This window comes from Centruroides vittatus, unplaced genomic scaffold (assembly GCF_030686945.1).
Source record: "Centruroides vittatus isolate TY-2023 unplaced genomic scaffold, ASM3068694v2 scaffold_907, whole genome shotgun sequence".
In the NCBI taxonomy this organism is placed as follows: domain Eukaryota; kingdom Metazoa; phylum Arthropoda; class Arachnida; order Scorpiones; family Buthidae; genus Centruroides; species Centruroides vittatus.
Window position 1 is genome coordinate 1,489,030 of NW_027122720.1, and position 19,039 is coordinate 1,508,068.

The window sequence follows — 19,039 nt, forward strand, 5'->3', positions numbered from 1 at the left end:
ATGAGAATAAAACAAAATATGTTTATTTATCAAATAAGAACAAAAAAGTCAACTTAGATGATATACAAGTAAGAATTAATAATAAACGTATTCAAAGAGTTAATACCGTAAAACATTCCGGTATTGAAATTGATGATAAATTACGATGGAACAATCACATAAATAATCTAACATTGTCTTTATCTAGATTTATTGGAATATTAAAAAGAATAATGAGTTTCATAAATTTTGAGACTGTTTTGCGTTTATATCACGCTTGTATGGAACCAAACTTCGATATGGTATTTCCATATGGGATACAGCTTCTGGCTGGCAGGAAAAAATCTTAGGACCTCTAACTATAACTGTCAATGGAAAAAAAGAATTTGATTCTACCAAGAGTTAAGCACTGTTTTGGCGAGATGCACCGATCTACCGACTGATGTATAACTGGAATTCTTTAAAAGCATATAAAGATCTGAGAACTTATGGGCAATTTAAACAAGTTGTTAAAAAATTGAACGATGTCTAATTTTGTGTATTATTTATTTTTGTTGTTCTTTTTTTGTTTGTTGATTGTTTATTTTCTGTATATGTATTTTTGTCGACACTTGGAAAAGGCCAATGGCCATAATGTCGTTTAGTTAAATAAACAAATAAATAAACATATACTGTACTTCATTTAGCTTCTAGAAATGATGTAAACGTTATATATCAGAAATGTTTGGTTAAATAATAGTCACTGCTAGTTTTAAATTATTTTCGATGTGTCTGCTAGCCGGTTTCTTGTTTTAATTCTTACTAAATTCATTACGAAAAACTATTCACATGCAAAAGTTGTAGAAAATAACCTAATTCACAAAACAACACCTTTACTTATAGCTGAGATAATTTTATTGAGAAAACTAACGTTTTCGGCTTACTCAATAAGCCATCTTCAGGTTTTAACTTTCGAAAAAAGGAACATTATCGTTCCATTAAAAGAATACAATTATTTGAAAAAATTCAAACCATTAGTAACGGACAAAAATAAAAAATAAAAACAAAAAGGAAGAACATGGTAATATAAATAAATAAATATACAATAAAATCGTTATAGTGGGAATAAGAAGTAAAAAAACGAAAATAAAAATGATTCCACTGGTGATACTTTTTTAAAAAAGTGGCAGGTGTTGTTTTGTGAATTAGACTAATTATTGGCTGAGCTAGTATCTGCTTTATGTAGAAAATAACGTTGGAATTTTTGCTGCATACTTCCTTAAGCTGGGAAATTGATGTATTTATTCAAATATTTTACACATTTTAGGCGTCTAATTAGTCGAGTTCAAATTCCCAAAACTTGTAAAACTGTCAGTGGACCTTCAAAGGATTCCACTCAAACGTTATAAAGAGTCTGTAATGAAGATTGACAGGTAGCTATGGGGTGTAAGAAAACAAATTATTTTTCCAAATAATTTCAAAAGAAAATATTTTAATTAATCCAAGCAGACGATATTATTATTACGAGTTACACCCGCAATATTCTGATACCAATTTCATCAAAGAATTAACTGACAACAAATACTGTATACGTAACGATCGAAGATAAATTACAATATAACGTTCACATTAAACACTTCCCATATGGTCAAATTTTATAAAAATAATTTTATTTACAAGCTTAGGAATGCGTTTAGGCAAGACCTCGAATGGGATTTTAGTTAACCTCTGAATAACAGAAAAACGTAATTCTCGTGCGCATGTTTGTTCTTGTAAATCATTAACATTTTAACTATTGCGATAGCAAATACCTATAAATTAATAATTTTCATCTGTATTTTATCAATCGTCACCATTTCTGTGCTTCTCATAACCATGTAAGTTAAAAAATTTTACAAATTTTGTAACGGTGCAACTAAACAGTTACACGACAGAGTTGATAAGGGACTCGAAGTTCGAAAAATGCATACTCTAGGGGAAAAAATGTGATTTTCTAAAGCTTGTCCTGTTTCTAATTGATGGTATAATAAGTCTAGCGAGAAAGATCTACATTGCGCATTTTAAATAACTAAACTTTATAAAATAACGTGTTTTTAAAAAGACGCTCTTTTAAAAATAATTCTGTGTTGACGAGTCATTTCTCTTCGTCATTGTCATCCTTTGAAATAAAAAAGTATCATATACGTATTTTGATTTTGAACTAATAGGAAAGGCATCTTGATTTGGCTTTCTTGGTTTGACGGCACGATTATAACAAACAGTATCGTGTAACTTCTTACGTTCGAGTCGTGTATTGTCTGCCACTTAATACATGTTTGAAATAGTTTTTAATTACTTTGCTAATTTACGATATTTAAATAAAAATGTGAGTTTTACTCCTTCCACCTTTTCCTAGCCAAAATTGTAATTTTTTCGATCACCGATATGAAATTTCGTTAAAGTTCCCGTGAGTGAAGCTGTATCTATTTCATTGTTCCCGTGAGTGAAGCTGTATCTTACCAAACTAAGATATTAATTACAATATTCATTGGGCTAGTCCATGGTTAGATTTTTTATTCCTATTACTTTTACCTTGTTTAGGTGAAATATAAAGGTGTACCGTTTAGTAACGAAATAGTTTTATTGTCGGCATATTCTTTTCCACGTTCTAAACTAGACTTATTATATCAGTCGAATAGGAATTACACGATATTCAGGATGTTGTCATTTTTTATTTCATTTATACATCTTTCATTTTAACATTATCAATCATAAATTGATTTGTATATGATAACTATAACTTATTTTATAATATGCGATTCATAAAAGAAATTAAAAGAAAGTCGCTGGCGGTCTAACTGGACGTACTCAAACTGTGATCCGCCTTATCATTACTTTTATTTTAATTCACAAAAGTATTGGTCCGCAAGGTATTGGAATGAAAAAAAAAACTGGGTGCGAGAACTTCGCTCTGACGCGTGTTGCGTCTGTTGTTTTTAAGTAAAACATTACCAAACAGAAAAGTCTTTATGTAGTAGCCTATTGATCCACATCTTACATATAAATTATTGTTATATAACTTTACATTTTTAAATTTAAAGGATTAGTTAGGCTATGTAAAACATACGTGTTTATAAATTTATAGTTATAAACATTTAATCTGAATTTTAAAGTAATTTGATTGTTCTCTTTTTAACAAGTTAATCTCGAAAAATAAATCGTCGTTGTCAAACCTTAGCTTGTGAATTTCGTTATAGAATGTTACGGTGTTACGGAAGCGTAACTAAGCAAAGTTCGTCAAACTGGTCCGCGGGCTGTCCACGCGGGTTTTTGTGTCCATTATGTAGTTTTATGAATGAAAATTTACAAGTTGTGAAAACGCGCGTCAATATATATAAGTGTCATCTCGAGTTTTTTTCGCAGTTACTTTGGATGCTATTGGAACCCATCTTTTAAATTTTCTCTCTAAAAACGCATATTTTAAAATTATAGATTACGATATTACGGGCGTCTCTTTTTTTTCACCGTCGTTCGCAAATGTCTACAAACAGCAGCCCAGCGAAGCACCGCTATTAATGTGGGCACCGTAGGGTGTCTTTACTCTATCACGTGACGCCTGCGAGGTATAGTGCAAACAGAACGAATTCTTCCGCCACAAGAAAAAGTTGTCCGGAAACGCGTCAGAGCTGTAGTCACGTGAGCGACTGACGTCGAATCCAGGTCACGTGACACGCTGTGTGCGCGTCCGCCCTCCAATGTGTAGCTCCACGACCAAAACAAGCTAAAGCGATGGCGGTGCACAGTCGGTAAGTAGTCCTATGATTTTTTGTTTATAGCGTTTTTTAAATGAGTTGCCCTTCATATATTCGATGTGTTTTGGACATGTCTAGCATGTATGTCTCTATTATAAATATAATTAAGAAGAAAAACGTTGGTGTCGATAAAATAAACTTCTACCAACTTAAATTAACAATCGTAAACTATGATATGTTTTTAATCAAACACAAAAAACAGATTGAATATAGCGCGATATTGAAGCGAAATATCGCGATTTAAAAAATTACCGAAAAAACGCAAAAATGCGCCGCATAGCGAATTCCACCTATTTACTTAATGCTAAAGGTTTTCAGCATGGATTAACATTCGGGACGTACCCTCAACTTCGTTAACACTTCGCTCGGCATCCACGTTAACAACTGGAAGTAAGCGAGGGTTTGTAACGCGATACTGTATCGATAAAAAATGCAAATGTCGCTCAAAGAACATAAGATGCGACTCGAAATGTCACGGTAATAGTTCGCGTAAAAATAAATATTCTCGATTCGCATAAAAAAGACTGATTTATTAATAAAATTTCCCGACAAAGTAATTATTTTTAGCAAATATTTTTCAACCGCCCGGATTCAGTCCCAGGTCCTTCAGGGCCCTTAGTCTCGAGTTTTTCGTGTTGACTCGAATTGACGTCATTGAACTCACTCGTGTTAGTATGACTCACATAATTGGTAGTCTCGAGTTAGACCCATCGAGCGAATTCGAAAGGCGAGCGGAAATACGTCATATTCACTTGGTTACGTATGCCCTTAAGCATGATGGGATTATTTACAATGCGTCTGGGTTTGCGACTATAATGATTCGACCAATCAACTTAACTGTAACAAGTTGTAAACAAATCAACGTGAATTGAGCGGCTCACTTGCCAAATCGATTAACTTCACAAAACAAAAAGAATAAAAATTCATGATTATTTTTTAAAATTCCCTTTAAACTTTTTAAATTTAAATAAACATTGCAGAATGTATTTTTATATATCGTTATATTCTTTAATATAACGATATATAAAATTAGTTACGTAAAAAATTTGAAAATAATGACGATTAAGGATTTACAAATCAAGTTAGTCGATTTGGCCTGTAAACGGCTCAATTATTACAAAGAATTGCCTTTATCCCTTGGTTTAATTAAATTAATTAAATATCTACTAATGTGAGGTAGATAACAAGGACTTATCACACCAGTGATAATAAGCACAAACACTCAGGTATCAATGTAGTACTGTACATTTAATAAAACAAAAGGGGTGTACTGTACATTAAAAACTCGATTAGATGAGTAATTAACATGAAATAACCAAAAGGCATTTCGGACTATCGGAATAGTCTCTCTTCAGTTGGTATTAGGCCTAATATAAAAAAGTTATATAATACTGAAAATTATACAAGACAAACAAACTGCTGTAAAGGTATGATCAGTGAACATTAAATGGGTGTAGAGGAGACAGACATATGCCCTTAATAATTTATAATAATAATAACATAAATTATATTATATAATTGGTCGAAAAATTCGTTGTCTTCTTAAACAACGTCTTTCGGCTCTTTCTAATGCTTCGATTGCGATAAGAATAGCATATTTGTCAGCCATTTTCACTTTCGTGTAGTGATCTCACATGCTCGACTCAATGTGAGTAGCAACTCACATGGTGAGATGGGAAAGCACTTGAGTTATAACTGGAGACTACCAATTTGACGTCAGAGTGTGAGATGGTACCACGTGACACCTTCAACACGTTGGGAGTTGTAACACGAAAAACTCGAGACTAAGGGCCCGGAACAGATTTTCACAATTGATTAGGTGTTGTCGGAAAGTAACCGAGTAACCTAACCTAACCGGAACGCGTAGTGGTCAAATACCACGAAAGCCACGACACAAATTTCGCTTCGCGGTCGTTTTTTTCGCTCGACCAGCGATTTCGGTCTTTGAGCCTAACATATATATTAAAAAAAATGACACGACTACAGTTTTATCGACTTTTAATTACTGTATATAAATCAATAAAACTGTACAGTCACTACGTAAAATTCTGTTATACTTCGATTCGTTAAATTAACAAAATTTAGTATTAATGCCTATGACTCGAGAGTAACATTTTATCGTCAGTTTTGCGTCGACAAGTCTGACTTAAAATACGCGACGACATATATCAGTGTTTCGTTCAGTGTTTCGATTAGTTTTTCTGGCAATACAATAAATAAAAAACGATCGTAATAATTATTTCATCGAGTGCGTATGAATTGCAAAGAAAACATTTGTGCGTAGCGCGAGTCGATTTCTACAATCGAGAGATGGAAGATTCTATCGTACGCATTTTCTAAGCCAATTTCGATTCAAACATACACTTTGCACACATAGTTTACAATAATGCATTCGATACCATTTGACATCCATTCTCATCATCAACCTCACAGAATGCTTCGAGTCTTAAAACATTTATAGAAAACGTAACATAACAGAACATCACTAAATCCGAAACTTCGCCGTATGTACTGTACCACCTGTAAATAATTTTAAGTCGTACGTTATTTTAAATCGCAACCATCTTAATGTAGAAAACTTCCAATACATTTGTGGTATATCTTCAATTTATGTTTTTCAATTTCGTTTCTTCTCCTCCAAGTTCAAACCATTGATTAAGACAAACACTGACACTTTGATCTTAATGAATTTTACGTTTATCGAAATGGTTGATAATTCGTTTTTAAATCCGTGTTGTAATTTCGACCGTTTAAAAGAATTATGTAAAAATGACACGCCACAAAGAAAATAATTGAAAAATAATTACCCTTTTTACCATCGTTACTTTGTTATACGCGATTCTGTCGACAATGTCTCTCCATTGCGTACAGACTCGTCTACATGTGTCTAAATCTTCGTCTTCCAGATGTCCAAATATGTAATGACTTATTATCTCTGGCAATTCTTCCATTTTCTGGAATTCTGTAAATAAAAATAAGTTATTAAAGGCGTGACACGCTTCGTACGCGTACGCGTCCGCCGCCGACATGCCGCTCCGCAACGAAAAAACGAGTTACGCGAGGGGTCTACGAACGGTGCGCACTCGGTAAGCGTTCCTACAAATTTTCTTTATAGCATATTTTATGTGGATTATTCCAAAAAAGTTATACGTGTTTTGGAAATATTCGAGTCAAATTAGTCCAGAATCAATTAATTTTATGAAAGCCTAACCCTAAACTGCGCGAGTGTCGAGTACTTTATATAAAAACGAACGTCACTCTGTTCGTATACTTGTGATTAATATCAAATAAAACCTGGTAAATTCTGAATGTGCTGCAGAGAATTGCAAATATTTGAATGTATGTTTCGAGTCGATTCAATTGTTAGCGATTTTCGACTGCTCGCGTTACGAGTATTCTACATAGACTTAACACTATTATGGCTTTTATGGGACGAGGCTACTATTATAAAACCTGTATCATCTCCCTCTTTAGCAAAAACGGCCGAGAAGATGGAGATGTATAAAAGTAGGCAGGGCCGGCCTTCTCGATAAAGGGGCCCGGGTGCAAGAAACTATTTGGGCCCAAATGTTTTTCTAAAATAAAAAAATTTACAAACACGAACATATATTAATGCATGTTTATTTAAAGCGTGATTTTGTTCTTGCTAATACATTAATTACTTCAGAAAAATTACTAAAAATACTGCATTCTTGATAATGTTGGGGCCCCCTCAATCGCGGGGCCCCGGTGCGTAGCATCCGCCGCACCCCCCCGATGGCCGGCCCTGAAAGTAGGCTACGGGAGGGATGTTTGAATGAGAGAGGTGCGGAGACCCCACCGACGGCATGGACTTGATTAAAAAATTCACTAAAAGCTCGACCTAATATTAGCATATTGGGGGTTATACCTTTTTCTTTCGTTTTATTAAGTGTTCATTTTATGGTTGTTTTGTTTTTAGGTTATTCCGTTTCTCGTTTCTAAGTAATTTTATCTTCTATGTTTTGATTTAAATATCAACTGTCTTCCACCGTCTCGATAGAGCGAGGTGCTTCTTCGCGTCGTCTTTTGTCCTTTCTTCGTAACATCTTTCATCCCTTCTTGTTACGTGCCGTCACAAACTGTCGTATGTGTCTTGCCGTCACCCACGTTTCACCCCTCGCTCTTCCCCTTACTCCACTCCCTCGTTCTGCCCCGTTGATTTATTTTCTTAACGGTTTGGGTAGGTGGTCGTCCAAACCCTGCGTGTAAGGAACGTATCGGTTCCATTTTAGTTGTGACCCGAGGATGGCCTGTTAATCGGGCTGGAAACGTTTGTGTTTAAATAAGATATTCTTCTCGGCGACAAATTAAGGTGTTGGGTGTACTATAGATTACTCCCTATGGAATTTCAGGACTTTGATTATATATTTGAACTCAGGGGACCGAGTCGAGTTCAACGGTACCCTATTTTTGGACCGGAGACGAAAAATAAAAAAGTTATCACACTTTTTAAGTTACCATACTTTTTTAATGCTCTCATGCAGACGGCACCGTAGTTGTTAGTATTGCCATCTTGCGGTAAAGTCTGCAAACCGTGACGTCGGACTACGGTCATCTTCCGGAGGGTAAACACGCGATACGAGAGCGGAGAGAGCGACGCGACTTCCGATCATCGCGCGATCGCAAACATGGCGGCTGTTCCCACTGTTCGTGCTCCCGACTGACCTCTCGTACGGGAGCCACCACACGCCGCCATGTGCTAAACTAGTGATCGATTCACGGTAGTTCTTGAACAAAGTAAAAAAAGGGGGAAAACGTCTACTAAAGGCAATTTTAACGGCAAGCACGCGACTCCCGATCGCGATAGCGAGGCCGACTTAGCGGAGAGCGACGCGACTCCCTATCATCGCGCGATCGCCGGAAAAAAATGTGATAACTTTTTTATTTTTCGTCTCCGGTCCAAAAATAGGGTACCGTTGAACTCGACTCGGTCCCCTGAGTTCAAATATATAATCAAAGTCCTGAAATTCCATAGGGAGTAATCTATAGTACACCCAGGTGAGGTGTTGTATGTATTTATAGACTTAACAGCCATTACAATTTATTTCTGTCTATCCCATGGCTACGCTTTCTTCCAGTTTACAAATACTCTCAAACAGCTTAAAGAAGAAAACGCGTAACGTGATAAGAGAGGAACGGAAAATCAACTTCTCTCATTTCTAAATACAGTAGAGAGTCGTTTATCCGAATCAATTGGGGAGTGGAGTTGTTCGGATAACTGATTTTTCGAATAACCGATTATGTACGAAAAAATATTTTAACCTGTCCGATGTTGAAATTTTTCTTCGTTGCGTGTCGCTTCGTGTTGAATTTTCGTCGGTTTTAAGCCTAACGAAAATTTTTATAATAATAATCGAGGCTATTGTATCGTTAAAAATTATTTCTTTATTTTGTACAAACAAAATAAATATATTGAAAAATATAAAAACATACTAGATTTACTTCTAAAGTATAATTTTTATCAAAAAAGTTCGATTCAGCACGACACAGTCCGACTGGAAAGCGTTCGGATAACCAACGTTTCAGCTAACCGGTGTTCGGACAAACGACTCTCTACTGTACAGTATAACGAATGTATGTCTGTGTGTGTGTGTGGTGTGTGTTTGTCCTTCATGCATTACCACACCATTTATCCGATTGCCATGAAACTTTGGGAAGTTGTTTAATACATTCCCGCGAAGGTTTGTGGCATATGTGAAGATCTCCATTTCCCCCCTTTCAAAAATATATTTATATATGGATTAAGGCTTTTATGTCCAACAGATGGCGCTAACTTCAGACGACCTAAGTTTGCTTTTCTGTGAGGCATTATGCTTTTCTGTGAGAATGGATCTAAGCAGATCATTTTCTACCTATCTATATAAATAAAATACAACGTTTGTTTGTTCCTACAGATTCCTTTGAAATTTTGACACAACGTTGCATTCGAATATCGCACGTGTTTTTATATAATATACATGTCGAAATTCTCCCTACGGGGAGGAGATGGACGGGATTAAGGCTTACCGTGAAGAACTTGGCTTCTATTTATACTATTTTACATGCGGTTTTTTGCGTTTTTTAATTGCGTTTTAATAGGTGACGTCAACAGAATATACACTAAAAAGGAATTTTTTGAAATTCCCCCCACGGGGAAGTGTTACACATTTATAATAGATACATTTTGAGCCACAACAACGCGTGGCCGGGTCAGCTAGTCACCTATATTTGCGTCAAATGAACATTCGCTTATAGAATTTGTATCAGTGGCGTGACATTTGATGATAGGGAAGCTGTGTTTCTGTAAGAAGCCGACTTTCAGGGGCAATCAATTAATTGCGCGTCAGGGCCCGTTCGTATTCGTTTGTTCGATAAGCCAGTAAAAACCGTATACTTCTTTAAATGTATTTTTAATAGATTATCCGACGTACTTAATAAATAAGAAAGTTCAATATAATTACCTCCGTTATTAGATTCAATAAATTCCCTACGCCCTCTAAATGCCAATTCTCGCTTTGAGAAAAAACATATAACATCTATTAATTTAGATATACCTATTAATCGTAATTATCTCGCTTATAATTTTCAATATTTATTTTATATTGTCTACCAATGTTAAATTCTATTCCGCTTCGATTTCCAAATTGCTTCAATTTTACGAAAGAATCGTCATTCGTCATAAATTTTTTGTCGACGTATTTATATTTAATTTAGGCATTGGTCTTTCTCTTTTAATAATGTTTTCTTTTTCATTATACGGTCTCGAACCAAAACTTTTTTAAAATAAATTTTTGAATCACTAGCCACGATATAAGGGCTAAAATTAAAATTATAAAAAAACTTACTCGGTAAAACAAAATGTGTGACGAATATGCATACCTAGTACAAAAAATTCTTCAATTGTACGAATATACTTTTAAAGAAACTTATAATTAAATATAACGTTGTGAAGACACGTACATAAAAATAACAAAATATTCTTTACTTTTTAAATCTTAAAACAATCCACTTAGTGAAATAGCTCTCTACTTGTGGCTAATGAGTGGAATCAGAGACGTCCTGGTAGGTGTGTTCGTGCCAAATCCCGAGGGTGCCGATACCGGTCGATGTCAAATGCCTCTTTTGTCGCATCACTAGTATAACTCAAAGGACGCGACAGGGTTGTTGTAGATTTTAAACGTTTCTCACCATAGCTATAAAAATCTAAATATGTTAAACTTAACAGATTGTCCGTCGTTCGTTTTCTAACTAATTCGTTTTAGAACCGAGTGTTCGCGGAAATTTCCGAAATTTACAATTTTCGGTCACTCTCGTTGAACTGGAAAAATTTCTGTCTTTACTACATCTAATATTATGAAGAGAACAGACCCCACTGTACTCGGCAAGAGATTGGTTCGGTTAAGCTTGTTTAAGTAAAATTTCGGCTCTTTCATCGGGGTTTTATTTATGTCTCTAATTCCCTAATTGCTTAATTATTTAACTACTTCTTAAGTAGAAATAAGTCGAACCGGGTACCTTGTACTCGAATATCTGTAGTCTTGGGAAAGAAGTGGAAAGAAATTTTTATGACAACCGATACATAAATCGTAAATTTAAGGAAAATAAATTCTAGAGCTTTTTTGTACCATTGTACAGTATGTCTCATTCATTAAATTTGGTTGTAAATGATGCTGCCAAAATAACAGTTAATTTTTTAACACTACTAGAATTGTACACGTTTTTTCTGCATCCCCTTACAGATGGGACGTACTAAATCTAATATCACCGGTTTAACATTGAAATCCGTAAGTAATATAAGATGGGAGAGCGGAATAAACGCGGAATAAATATATCAAATATTTTAATGGATTTTCTTTTTAAACTCCTGTCAACTATACAGAACTATCATAAAAACATGCCAGTAAACTCCTATCGGTTGGGTTAAGTTATAAATCTCGTCTAGGGTGGGCAACCTTTTTTATAACGTGGGCCAGAATAAATTTTACGTTTTTTCCGCGGGCCGTAGTAGTTAATTGACGCCTTCTTGTGACTCGTAATTTTTTTAGTCTGCAAATACGAAATAAATAAATAAAAAGTTAATTACTACATTTATTTCTCTTATCGTTTTCGAAAATTACAAAGAATTGGAAAAATAACTATTAATTAGTTATTTTTCCAATTTAATAATCTATTAAAGATCTCGCGGGCCGGATAGAAACTTTTCGCCAGCCGTAGCTGGCCCGCGGGCCGGGGGTTGCCCGCCGTTGATCTAGTCTACTTGTGATTCGCATAATCGGGCGAGGGCGGCCGAATATCTAGCAGGCAGGCGGCTAACAGCCCACAACCGGTCCGAGATATAAAATTAGAAGCTTTATGCGTGTGTTGCTTCTACCAGCTAAACCGGGTGAAGTTGGTTCTCTGTAAACCCTATGTGTCAATGCCTATATAATCTGGCTGATTGGAAACTGACCCGGTTTCGACATTCTGCCGCTGAATTATTCGAATATACAATAGCAATCTTATCGTTTTTTCACACGTAGTATAGAAATTTGTAAAAGATACATAATGCGGTTATAATAAAATATTAATTTTAATTAATGCAAAGTACGTTAAAATATGAAAATTTATATTTTATAAAATACAAGGAAAGGTCATTGGAAGGTGGAATCGGCACTTTCAATGACGGCAGGCCACTGATTTGTATAAAATTAGTATTTGTAGAATATTTAAAATAGAATTACTCACCAAGAATTTCAATTATCTGGCTCGAATGAATGTTTAACCGAAACTAAACTCATACACGTGTGTACCAACCGTTTACGATGATAGAACTGACCAGCGTTGCCAGATGTTTTTTGCCTTTGTAGCCAAATAATTTTTAAAAAGTAGCCCAAAAGTAGCCAACTGCCTGAGCAGTTGGCTACTTTTGAGCTACTTTTTATAAGGTGTTATTTTACCTAGTACAGTACTTTTGTATAGTACTAATCTAGTACTTTTTTACTTGTCCCAGTACCAAGATACCCAACACTATTTTCCTAGTACCATTCATGAAATCCTAATACCTTTCCTTTGAAAACATTCATTTTTATTTTATATTTCTATATTTTTTAACTTTGGCAATAGATAGAGTTTTTTAGAGTTTATTGCTTCCTCAATCAAGTGCAGCAGTTGAACGTATTTATTTATTTATTTATTTTTTTGCAATTAAGTTTAATGAAAACTAAACTACAAAGTTGAGTTCTTATCGATTCTTTGAAGCAGTTATTAGCAAAGAAGCTACTTAAAAGTAACAACGATAAATGTTAAACTTGGACACCGTCATCTGCTTCAACCATACAATAACATTCTAGTGAAAAAGATTCTGATGACGATGAATCTTCCCAGCGATTTTTCGATGTGATAATTTTAAAGTTTAGTACTTCGTGTTCATTACTTTTGTTTCAACATTTCGTTCATTTGATTGTTGTTGAGCAATAATAGTATTTTTGCAATATATGAATTAATCTTGTATGAATTTTGTATGTTAAATGTAACACTATATATATTTTAATAAACAGAAATTTGATAAATTATAAATTATTTATAAGTATATATTTAAATAATATATAATATATACATACATTCAGCAGTTTACGGTCAAAGTAGTAATGCCTGCATTAGTCAATAGATCATTTTGACTTAACTTATTGATTCTGCACGTACGTATGTCGTATTATCGTTATTAATATTGATTTTAAAAAAATACTATTGCACATTACTGGTCGAGTTTTTAAAGAAAACTTTTTACTACCTTTTATAGAAAGGCTTGGAACAACCCTGATCTTGAGCCAAATGCCACAGTCAACACGTATAAAGTATTAGATTTAATAAGTGCAGTCTTTAAAATTTAAAGCACTAACATCGGTTTTTAAGTAATCTATACTTATTAAGTATTCATTCAGGCTTAAGAACTAATGGAATAAATGCAACACATTTAGCAGCCTTTATTTCAATTATCTATTATTATCAATTATCTTACAATGTACAGTGCGATATCTAACTACAGAAAACTCTCAAACTATAAATTATAACAATAAATATACAGGTTATATTTTTATATCCTGGATATTTATTGTTATAATTTATAATAGTCAAACCTGTTTTTGTGCGGTGGATAGGGACCGCATAAAAGAAAACGCATAAAAAAGTCGCACGAAACTTCACGAGTGGCTATAAAAAATAGTTTTCGCAACACAATTAAAAAATTTTTTTTATGCGGTGAATAGGGACCGCATAAAAAAGTCTCGCATAGAAAACTCAAACCGTAGGAAATAACTAGGAATTGCTTTTTTAACTCCTTGGGCCTTTTTCTGCAATCCCTAATGGGGGAAAAATCCTCTAAGAATTTTACTTTTTATATTAATTACCGTATTAGCCCGAATATAACGCGACCCCGAATTTAACGCGACTCCAAAATTTTCATAAAGATATTTAGAAAAAAAAATAATACTCATAAAAGAATTCAAAGAAAGTAAAATTCAATCAGATAAGCATTTATTTAGGTATTTATAGCTAATAACACAGGTTACATTCATGTCAATAAAATTAAGTAATGTAAAACAAAATTAATATTACGTAAGTAACAACAAAAAACGGAAATGCTTATTCAGAATCTGAACTGTTTTCAGAATGAGAACTCATTGACTTTCGCGTTAGGGGGTAAAGCGGGTCTATTGACAAATTTTCTCGCAGTAGTACGAAATTTCTACTGACTTAACTTGAATGAGTCATATTTCTTCCCCATTTACAGACAAACCCGATGGCAATCGGTGAAACATGAGATAAATTACAGCGAGTTGTAATTTGATATGTTTATTTTTTGCGTTTTACGTATCAAATTACATTAAATTCGACACAAATAAAGCATTTTTGTCAATATAGAAATATTTTACATTGTTTAAAAGTAGAGAAAATAAAGAAAAGAAAGATGTAATAATAATTTTTCGAGCGAAGCCAAAAATTTCACAATTTTAAGATAAAAAATGGCGTCTGTGAGAGCCCACGTGACTAAAAGGCTGTCGAAAAATCACGTGACTAATGAACTTCGAACAAGCGGAGACATAGCCTTACTATAGTAGCGCTATGCAAAAAAAGCGCAGGCCTACTAACTAGATCACATGGTTGTTTTGAAGTGGTCGGTCGAGCTAGGTCTGACGTTCAGTCGCGTTTCAATTTCTGTAGGAAAATGTCCTTGTTTATATTACATTCCATTACTTAAACCCCGAATTTAGCGCGAGTCGATTTTTTAACGGAAAATAAATGGTCGAAAAATATCGCGTTATATTCGGGCTAATACGGTAATTATTTTCACTTAAATACGAATCTAACATTAAAAAGTTAAAAATAATCGTTAAATAATGATTTTATTTGATAAATATAGCTGCAGAAAGTGTTATTTCATTTAACAAGGCGTGAAATTTCACACCCGCAGTCTAAAGCCGGAGGGGAGCTAACTTACCGCATCTGTTCAAATATAACACAATATTTATGATTTTTATGCTAAAATACGAGGGAACCGAAAAAATCGTATGAGAAACAACTTTTAATGAATAAAAAATGTAAAAACCTGCTGTCATAGAAAACATCCAATAGTTTTAAAAAATTTTACAGGAGTCAATTATGTTTTAATTTGATTGAAATTTTCATATACCGCACAAAAAAAGACCGACCAAAAACAGGTTTGACTGTATACCTAATTCGTACATAGAACTATTAATACTTTTTATTAACAACTTGGTTTTATAAATTTAAAGGAGAAAAGTATAGTTTGCTTTACGTAGAAAGTTTTTATGTTGTCGATTTTTTCTTGTTGATAACAATTGGAAGTTGATTCGTAGTAGTTTAATTTGATGATGGCTCTCATTAGGTGATTTTGTTGTGTTTGCAGACGGTTAACGATATAGTTCCCCATATAGTTATACCGCATAGAATTTTCGGTTCTGTACAGATGTGATATAGTCGTTTAATCGTATTTATGTTTAGGAAATCCTGTATTTTTCTGATTATGCCAGTAAACTTGGTGACAGTTTTTGTTACATTTTCGATATGTCTATCGTATTTGAGTTTATCATCTACCAAAACTCTGAGATATCACTTCAAATAGGTCATTCAAGTCTATACTAAAGAGGACGGTAATTTTCTATGTCCCTTTTAGACCCTTTATTTTTGTATATTGGTATGACCATATTATTTAAATCGGAATGATCCTTAAATATGTTAAGTATCGCACCCTGTAATATGAGATTTTGGACTCTGATATTGTTTTTGAAGAATTAAAAATGTAGTAGCTAAATTTAATGTAGGGTACCGGGTATAGATCAGATTAGAATACAATGTTTTAAAAGTTTATCTAATCAATCTCTATTAGACTTGTTTAATAAAATTAAAAGAACTGCAAGTTTCTCAAATAACTGGATTGAAATTCTATTCGAATATAAAAGAGTTGTATCGTTTTAAGTTAAGAATCTTACAATCGAGATGGGTTGATAATTATAGTTATATTTTTGTAGATTGTAAAATTTGTTATATTAGGTATTTTCTCCTCGTAATGGATGATAATGTCTAATACAACACATAAATAAAATAAAAAATAATACGGAATTAATCAAACACTTTATTGTAATCACAGTTTACAAATTTACGGAAGAATTCTTAAATAAGATGATTCCATGAAGTCATTTTCGGATTACCTCTATTACAACGTGAGCCAAATTTAAACTGTGCTTACGGGTACAATAATCATTAGTGCAATTGTCCCAACCACTAAAATGTTTTCTTCTCTATGAAAGAAACTGCCATTCTGATGTGGGACTTTCCTTTGTTCTTTTCTAAATGAAACAAATATAAAATACAGTACTTAAATCAAAGTTTGAGTCTTTATTCGTTTCTTTTTCGATCTCCTTTTAAACTGTCATATGAGAAGTTCAGTACTTTCTTTCATACAGAATTGAAACATTTTACAATAGTTGCGATAATTGTCTTAATAACTATTCATTAGCATTTCTTAAATTTAGGTTAAGCTGTCCTAAAGATGAGCGAAAGTGGTCCCTATGGAACCATTTTATTTTACAATAAGCAATGGCTTATTTGCGAGGAGAAAATACCTAATATAACAAATTTTACAATCTACAAAAATATAACTATAATTATCAACCCATCTCGATTGTAAGATTCTTAACTTAAAACGATACAACTCTTTTATATTCGAATAGAATTTCAATCCAGTTATTTGAGAAACTTGCAGTTCTTTTAATTTTATTAAACAAGTCTAATAGAGATTGATTAGATAAACTTTTAAAACATTGTATTCTAATCTGATCTATACCCGGTACCCTATTACATTTAAATTTAGCTACTACATTTTTTAATTCTTCAAAAACAATATCAGAGTCCAAAATCTCATATTACAGGGTGCGATACTTAACATATTTAAGGATCATTCCGATTTAAATAATATGGTCATACCAATATACAAAAATAAAGGGTCTAAAAGGGACATAGAAAATTACCGTCCTCTTTAATATCTACTTGAATGACCTATTTGAAGTGATATCTCAGAGTTTTGATAGATGATAAACTCAAATACGATAGACATATCGAAAATGTAACAAAAACTGTCACCAAGTTTACTGGCATAATCAGAAAAATACAGGATTTCCTAAACATAAATACGATTAAACGACTATATCACATCTGTACAGAACCGAAAATTCTATGCGGTATAACTATATGGGGAACTATATCGTTAACCGTCTGCAAACACAACAAAATCACCTAATGAGAGCCATCATCAAATTCAACTACTACGAATCAACTTCCAATTGTTATCAACAAGAAAAAATCGACAACATAAAAACTTTATACGTAAAGCAAACTATACTTTTCTCCTTTAAATTTATAAAACTTAAAACGCATAACAGTTATCTTCTAAGCATTTTCGAAAATCATCGCAGGAAGGAAAACTACTGCCATCGTCTAAATTATAACTTCTTAAAACCCTCAACAAAACTTTCAATTGGACGAACTGACCCAGTCTTTCAAATGATAAAATACTGGAACTTGTTACATAGAAATTTTCAAGAAATAACTAACAAGAATAAATTTAACCCAAACATAAGAAAAACCCTCTCAGTCAGATCTTCAAAGTAAGAACGTTCTAACCGAAAACAAGAAAGAAAAAAAAACCAACGATTCTGCTGATCAAAAACTTTTTCCTGCATAATCAATTCTAACAATTGATATACACCAAAAAGAAAAGAGGGAAGAATAGCGAAGTAAATTTTCCGAAGGGTTTTTGGCTACAACGGATCACTTATGCCTTTTCTGTTTTAATGCAGAAAATTACTTTGTTCACTTTTTTTTTTTTTTTTGTTAATTTTCTAATGTTTGGTTTGTTTTGTATTTTTGTGGCACCTGAAAAAGGCCAAATGGCCACAGTGTCTTTTGAGATTAATCTCAAACATCATGCCATTTTAAATATGGATTAAAATCAACATGTAACAACGTACGATAATTCGATAAATAACTAATAATTTTACTCTGCTTTTAAATAGCCTAATCTCTTTCGTGTCTTAAGAAAAAAATAGAGTTATATATATTTATCTGAAGACATTAGACATCTTTTGTTGCATCTGACTAATATTTATCATCATAATATATATCATATTAGTAATAATTTAATAGATAATGTATATAAAATTATAATAAATATTGTAATTTGAAACCGACTCATTATTATGTCACTGGCCATATTAAATGAGTTAATGATAAAATAATAGAATAATTAATTTTTGTATTTATTATTATTTTTGACTATACGTTCTGTAACGTAACTGTCGTAACCTTTATAGGTTCATTTTATTCATTTTGAACGTCATTTCTCATGTTTTTTCATTCTAACAAGTGAATTTCTCTGTGATATCATTTGGAACTTTCGAAAATATTATGAAAGTACTAAAATTAATTGTACATTATTTAACGATAAAGTGTTGACGCTGAGTACCGATCTAATACACGTTTCATCTATTGTTTTAATGAAAACATTTTATTTCCAAACAAAAGTCTTTATATGGAATTAGTCACATACTTACATAAATTATATGTATAATATTGTTATATAACTTTAGTGAAAAAATAAAATCATATTTTTTTTGTAAATTTAGATAACAACTTTATAATTATTTAATAATTTAGGGACTACAGGAATTTCATCTGAATTTTAAAGTAATTCGATCATTTATTACTTTAGTTTTTAAAAATTGACTCTGGGGATT

At 33.0% G+C, this 19,039-nt stretch overlaps 1 protein-coding gene across 2 annotated transcripts in view; it reads left to right on the forward strand.

The window, feature by feature from the left end:
- Nucleotides 1-19,039, forward strand: part of LOC136990394 (gamma-taxilin-like) — a 325,532-nt gene that overhangs the window by 188,678 nt on the left and 117,815 nt on the right. The window lies entirely within an intron of this gene.